The following is a 7,996-nucleotide window of genomic DNA, read 5'->3' as shown; positions in this document are numbered from 1 at the left end:
GCAGCCTCCACTGCTGATACCCAGGCAAACAGTGTCTGGAGTGGACCTCGAGCAAACTCCAACAGACCTGCAGCTGAGGGTCCTGAGTGTTAGAAGGAAAACTAACAAACAGAAAGGACTTCCACACCAAAACCCCATCTGTACATCACCATCATCAAAGACCAAAGGTAGATAAAACCACGAAGATCGGGAAAAAACAGAGCAGAAAAGCTGAAAATTCTAAAAATCAGAGTGCCTCTCCCCCTCCAAAGGAATGCGGCTCCTCGCCAGCAATGGAACAAAGTTGGATGGAGAATGACTTTGACAAGTTGAGAGAAGAAGGCTTCAGATGACCACACTTCTCCGAGCTAAAAGAGGAAGTTTGAACCCATTGCAAAGAAGCTAAAAACCTTGAAAAAAGAGTAGATGAAAGACTAACTAGAATAACCAATGTAGAGAAGTCCTTAAATGACCTGATACAGCAGAAAACCATGGCATGAAAACTCTGTGACAAATGCACAAGCTTCAGTAACCGATTTGATCAACTGGAAGAAAGGCTATCAGTGATTGAAGATCAAATGAATGAAATGAAGTGAGAAGAGAAGTTTAGAGAAAAGAAGAAACAAACAAAGCCTCCAAGAAATATGGGACGATGTAAAAAGACCAAAGCTACGTCTGATGGGGGTGCCTGAAAGTGACGGGGAGAGTGGAACCAAGTTGGAAACCACTCTGCAGGATGTTATCCAGGAGAACTTCCCCAACCTAGCAAGGCAGGCCAACTTTCAAATTCAGGAAATACACAGAAGGCCACAAAGATACTCCTCATGAAGAGCAACCCCAAGACACATAATTGTCAGATTCACCAAAGTTGAAATGAAGGAAAAAATGTTAAGGGCAGCCAGAGAGAAAGGTCGGGTTACCCACAAAGGGAAGCCCATCAGACTAACAGCAGATCTCTCGGCAGAAACTCCACAAGCCAGAAGAGAGTGGGGGCCAATATTCAACATTCTTTTTTTTTTTTTTTTTTTCCAACATTAGATTTATTTTAGATGAGTGATGTACATAACACAATTAGGTAGTGAATTATTATATTTTTTGCACAAAAATTAACAGTTTGTGAAGTCACCACTTAATCTTTAGTAGCCCAAAGTTAGAAATGTTGCAGACAAATTTTGAATAATATCCAATTCTAAGATGATATGCCTAATGTTGCCGGGTAAGTGAAGAATATTTTATCTTTTTTTTTTCTTTTTTTTTTTTTTATTATACTTTAAGTTCTAGGGTACATGTGCATAACGTGCAGGTTTGTTACATATGTATACTTATGCCATGTTGGTGTGCTGCACCCATCAACTCTTCAGCACCCATCAATTCATCATTTATATCATGTATAACTCCCCAATGCAATCCCTCCCTCCTCCCCCCTCCCCATGATAGGCCCCAGTGTGTGATGTTCCCCTTCCCGAGTCCAGGTGATCTCATTGTTCAGTTCCCACCTATGAGTGAGAACATGCGGTGCTTGGTTTTCTCTTCTTGTGATAGTTTGCTAAGAATGATGGTTTCCAGCTGCATCCATGTCCCTACAAAGGACGCAAACTCATCCTTTTTTATGGCTGCATAGTATTCCATGGTGTATATGTGCCACATTTTCTTCATCCAGTCTGTCACAGATGGACATTTGGGTTGATTCCAAGTCTTTGCTATTGTGAATAGTGCCGCAATAAACATACGTGTGCATGTGTCTTTGTAGTAGAATAATTTATAATCCTTTGGGTATATACCCAGTAGTGGGATGGCTGGGTCATATGGTACATCTAGTTCTAGATCCTTGAGGAATCGCCATACTGTTTTCCATAATGGTTGAACTAGTTTACAATCCCACCAACAGTGTAAAAGTGTTCCTATTTCTCCACATCCTCTCCAACACCTGTTGTTTCCTGACTTCTTAATGATTGCCATTCTAACTGGTGTGAGATGGTATCTCATTGTGGTTTTGATTTGCATTTCTCTGATGGCCAGTGATGATGAGCATTTTTTCATGTGTCTGTTGGCTGTATGAATGTCTTCTTTTGAGAAATGTCTGTTCATATCCTTTCCCCACTTTTTGATGGGGTTGTTTGTTTTTTTCTTGTATATTTGTTTGAGTTCTTTGTAGATTCTGGATATTAGCCCTTTGTCAGATGAGTAGGTTGCAAAAATTTTCTCCCATTCTGTAGGTTGCCTGTTCACTCTGATGGTAGTTTCTTTTGCTGTGCAAAAGCTCTTTAGTTTAATTAGATCCCATTTGTCAATTTTGGCTTTTGCTGTCATTGCTTTTGGTGTTTTAGACATGAAGTCCTTGCCCATGCCTATGTCCTGAATGGTACTACCTAGATTTTCTTCTAGGGTTTTTATGGTATTAGGTCTAACATTTAAGTCTCTAATCCATCTTGAATTAAAAGAAAAGAATTTTCAACCCAGAATTTCATATCCAGCCAAACTAAGTTTCATAAGTGAAGCAGAAATAACATCCTTTACAGACAAGCAAATGCTGAGAGATTTTGTCACCACCAGGCCTGCCCTACAAGAGCTCCTGAAGGAAGCACTAAACATGGAAATGAACAACCGGTACCAGCCGCTGCAAAAACATGCCAAAATGTAAAGACCATCGATGCTAGGAAGAAACTGCATCAACTAATGAGCAAAATGACCAGCTAACATCATAATGACAGGATCAGATTTACACATAACAATATTAACCTTAAATGTAAATGGGCTAAATGCTCCAATTAAAAGACACAGACTGGCAAACTGGATAAAGAGTCAAGACCCATCAGTGTGCTGTATTCAGGAGACCCATCTCACGTGCAGAGACACACATAGGCTCAAAATAAAGGGATGGAGGAAGATCTACCAAGCAAATGGAAAACCCAAAAAGGCAGGGGTTACAATCCTAGTATCTGATAAAACAGACTTTAAACCAACAAACATCAAAAGAGACAAAGAAGGCCATTGCATTTTTTAACAATAAAGTATTTTTAAAAGGAAAACATGAACCTTTCATTATACATAATGCTACTGCACACTTAGACAAAGTATTATGTAAACATAACTTTGTATGCACGGAGAAACAAACAAAAAAATGTGTGACTGCCTTTACTGTACCATTTATTTTTGTGTAGAGATCTAAAACAGGACCTGCAACATCTCCGAGGCCTGCCTGTACATGGGCAATCTAGAGACGGGTGTGTTTTACGATCCTTTCTTTTCCTTCCTAGTTGTATTGAATGGTGCATCTATATATGAGAATATTTCTGTAATATTCATGTTATTTTGAAACAAACTCCCAGTGTCTTCCCTGAGTCTTTTCCAGAGTAAAAATATGCCCATAGATTTGAGATGACTCAAGATTCCTACCTGGGGCAAATTGCAACTCCTCTTTGAGCTTTAATCTTCATATCTGAAAAAAGGGTAGTTCAAATTGAGTAGTTTAATATTATAATTCTTTACAATTCTAAACACTCTTTGGGGTAAATTTTCATGATCTGGTTTTACTAGTCCTTGGTTTTTAGGCACTGCATTAGGTATTGGTGTAGGTGAGGATTGAATAGATGTAAAAATATACACATAAGGATTATTGAAATTACTTATGTGAACATGTTTGTCTAGTGAGTTATAAAGAGAGAAACTGAGGGATTTGCACTGATACATTTTACAGTTATTTCTCTCTCTTTCCTTTGATTTCTGAGAAATTTACAGTTAAATCTGTGACCTGTGACCCAAATCTTTGGTACTGGTGTGGAAACTAGTAGTATTCATTTGGTGTATCAAACTTATCCTTTTTGTTGCAGCTAAACTTCTTCTTTTTTATTTTATTTATTTTAGCAAGCCCTCCACTCTGTAAAATTCATTTGTAAAAACGCATGAATCATGCCATATGTAAACATGTCATTGAGGACTAAATATGGCCAATCCTATACAGATAATGCAGTTATGTATTTAAAAGTGAAAATGGATGATGCTTCATAATTCAATACGTGCTTTCCACATAGAACGTTCTTTTAGAAAAATCTGCACACTCAAAACTATATTATCTTCTGCTTGTTTAACCAAAAGTGTGTATCAACCCTGAGTCTGCCAGCAGTATCTTTAACATAGTCAAAGGGCCTCTGGTTGAGTCTTTCCATTTTGTAGGGCAGAAATCAGAAGCTTCTGATGGGAAGACAGCCGCTCCCTGATCAGCAGGGGCCGACATTGCTGGCACCCTCCTGATTCACTTCATGCCGGAGCAGAGACTCTTGCTCCCTGCAGAGTGAGGCAGTGCCTCTGTCACCGTCACATGCATGTGTGTGACATTGCTCTGCTCCCCCCAGCTATCTCCGCATGTGTGCAAGTTTGCTGGACTTCATGCTGAAAGTCATGTCGAGGTGGAGTTGCCAACCCTGCTTTTTTTTTTTTTTTTTTTCTTTTTTTCTACAGATGTAGTCCCCAATTCAATCCGGGCTGCCAAAAAGATAGAAAGGAAGTGCAGGGATTTCCCTCCTTTGCATCCCCAGAGCAAACAAAACAAACAAACAAACAAACAAAAAAAACCCCGCAAACTGTCCAAGGTCTATCAGTGGAGGCGGGCCAATCTTGGTTTTTAAAGGGTACCTTTAAACGCGAGAGTCTAAGTGACAAAGGGAAAGATTGCCTGGATGGGGGCCTCTAGACTTTCCGAAGAAATGGAAGTGGGAGCGGCTCTTGGATCACCGCTAATATTAACATTAATGTATTAAGAAGCCAGACGACTACCCTTGAGGGGGATGCAGGCAAATTCTTAGAAAGTACTTTTTACACTAGTGATAATTATCAGAACTTTACTTACAATAAAAGTGAGAGTTTCTTCTCTTTCACAAGATAATTCTGAAATGCCACAAGGAAATGCTTATAGGAAAGCATTACAGAGTAGAAAAAAATCCATATTATTAAAGCTCTTTATAACCTTACTTATTTCAAAAGAGAAAACAAAGTGATGGAATCTGTTTTTTTTTTTTTTCACTATACAAATTAGTGTCGTAAGGGTTAGATACAAATAGAATTTTAAACGCAAACTCAGAGCCCCCAGATACAGCATTCTTTATCTCACACTGACATCTGATTAAATTAGACGGATGCGTTTACAGAGTAAATGATCCCCTTGAAGGATGTTCAGCATGCTAAAGGTTTTCATTTGAGGCATTAATTGTAACAAACTAACTCATAGTGGCAGAGATATTTGCAAATCTGACGCGCAATGGTTTCAGATTCTCACTTGAGAGGGATGACTCCCGGAGCCTGGTTCTGAGACAAAGTACCTGAAGCTCTCTAATTGACATTTCTGGGTATCAGAAAGAAAAATCCAAAGAGATATGCACAAGTGAGTGTGTCTAAACAGTGTGATACATTGTTTAATTTAGTTTGGCAGGTGGAGGAGAATATTCGCCTGTGAGTAAGCAGGTAGGCCCCGTTCACATTGCAACGGTGTGTGCTGGGCAAGAGGAATAACAAAAACCACAAGATAAGCCCTGCTCTAAAGACACTGACTCACCTGCTGGAGCTGGAAGTTTCATTTAGAATTACAGTTCCTTCGTCTAGAACAGAACTCAAAACACAGAAAGGAGAGCATAAGAGGTGCTCTTATTAAGAACAAGAGCAACATGTACAGGGTTTAATTAAAGCTACTCAAGGAAGCAGAGAACTAACACAGGCCCTGTCTGATTTTTCAACATCTTTAACCTACCAAATGTCTCTAACATATTATTAAATTACATAATCAGCACACATTCTTTTTGTAAGATCAAGAGCTCATTGCCTTACAAAAAGAACTTGTCCTGATTATGCTGTATGCATGCGTGCATGCAATATGCGTGTCTTTAAGAGAAGGAAGAGCACAAATTTGTCGTTGAAATTATTCAAACTGTAAGCCAGAGCCCATTCTCTAATTCAACTTTGTATTCTATTATTTCTATTTATATACTGATTCAAGCATTCAGTATTTTCAAATTCCTGGTTTTAGCAATATTTTGCTGGTCACTAAGGATTGATATTTAAATACACCACAGCCCTTTTCTCATGGATCTGTGAGTAGGACAAGGAGGGATCTGTAGAGATGGTCAAAACAAGTTGTCACCTGAACACAACAGAGATGCTTTGAGTCTTTTGTGAACCTAGAAGAGGAATGTTATCATGAATGACTTGGATGCGATAATATTTGTTTGGATTTTTGAAAGCAGCAGCATAGTGAAATGAAAATAGCCAGGACTTTATAGTCAGCAACTTGTTTAAATCTACGTATGGGTCATGACATATAGGAGGAACACCTGTCTGGGCCTCCTTTTCCTATCTGTCAAATGCAGGCAATGGTACACATATTCCAGAGTGTGAACGGGCATTAGGTGGTTTGAAGGTTTGACAGCACGTTGAGCACATGGTGAGTGCTCAGGCATGTGAATCAGAGCTAATAACACTAGTTACCATGTTAGTAAGTAGAGGTTAACAGGTGGGAAGGAAATAACATTTTAAACAGGTGACAGGCACACTGTGAGATGAGGAGAGAGAATGGCCTCCCCACGGCAGTGGCTGTGCCGCATTCTGCATATGGTGGATGGGGGGCATCCAGCTGAAACATGAGGAAGGGCAGGTGCTAAAGGGCTTGTATTCCATACAAAGGGGAAAAAATTGTTATGGGAACAAGAAACCAATACAAAATTTTGTAAGAGAGAGTGGCACCTTCAGTTTTATGTTTGACAAAGAACACCTGGGTCCATCTTAGAGATGGTGGGTGTTGCTGAGGTAGGTCTGGAGAAACCGCCGGGCAGCCCTAGGAGATGGTCAAGGGGCAGTGTGAGTCACAGTAAGTGGGCACATCCGATAGCTGTGTTGTGGAAACACGGGCACATGGAAGGTGGAGGTGGTGAAGACTTGGTTAGCTGCCAATTCCCATACCTGAGATGGAGAAGAGAAAGTGGAGGAAGGAAGGAAGCTGAATCCACTGACCTGCATGCAGAGAGTGGCCTGTGGGCTCTAACAACCACAGCAAACACAGATTGGAGCACAGGAGAAAGGTCCAATTACGAATCGTAACAGAGGGTTTACAGGGTCACAAGACAATTGAACGTGCGGCATGGTTCATGCAGATTTGTTTATGCGATGTAGTATGCTCTGTGTTACGACCACAGTTGAGTTCAAGTAAAATTACCACTTCAAATCCATACCACAAAAAACTGCCAGTTTTCAACCACAAACTAATGCAATTCCTATCTGCCAAATGCAGGCAATGGTACACATATTCCAGACTGGGGATGTGCATTAAGTGGTTTAAAGGTTTGACAGCACATTGAGCACATGGTGAGTGCTCAAGCATGTGTAGCAGAGTTAACAGTAACAGCTAGGAACCTGTTAACCTCCATTTACTAACATGATAGTGGGAGCCATTCTCTCTCCTCTTCCCACAGTTTGCCTGTTACCTGTTTAAAATGGTTTTTCCTTCCCACATGAAAACTAGTATTATTAACTCTGATACACATGCTAGAGCACTCACCATGTGCTCAATGTGCTGTCAAACTGATGTAATTCCACTTGACCACGGATTCAAGGTTGTTACTGATTTTACCAGGAAGGATCTGTAAGAAGTTCCATAAAGCTTAGGATATTTACTCTGCTCTTTTGGTGCCTAAACCACTTGTTTGTGAAAGGTTTGCAATCACCAAATTAAATTTTATTTTGGTCTCCTAGATCAGCTCTTGTTCGTGGCAATAAATACATCACTAGGCTATTAATATTTCTATCAATAAAGTAATACTAATTATGGCAAAAATAGATTTCCAAGTCACAAAAGTCGAATAGTTCATCCCCAGAGCTCCTGGCAGAGACAGAACTCAAGCCCAGCTCGCCTCGTGCTACATCCCACTCCTTTCACCTCCATCAATGCTGCCTCCATGTAAGTTTTATATAGTGTAAGTTCTAAACAAGAATCTGTATTTGCTTTCTGTGACAACGTATAAAAGTATGTCTTATT

General features: G+C 39.9%; 1 pseudogene; it reads right to left on the bottom strand.

Annotated features, from left to right (window-relative positions):
• Positions 1 to 4,435: 4,435 nt before the first annotated feature.
• On the bottom strand, positions 4,436 to 4,586 carry LOC115894434 (annotated as a pseudogene).
• Between the last annotated feature and the right edge of the window lie 3,410 nt (positions 4,587 to 7,996).

Source organism: Rhinopithecus roxellana, chromosome 17 (genome assembly GCF_007565055.1).
Source record: "Rhinopithecus roxellana isolate Shanxi Qingling chromosome 17, ASM756505v1, whole genome shotgun sequence".
Taxonomy (NCBI): domain Eukaryota; kingdom Metazoa; phylum Chordata; class Mammalia; order Primates; family Cercopithecidae; genus Rhinopithecus; species Rhinopithecus roxellana.
Note: the sequence above shows the minus strand (reverse complement) of the source record. Positions and strands in the feature narration are given on the sequence as shown.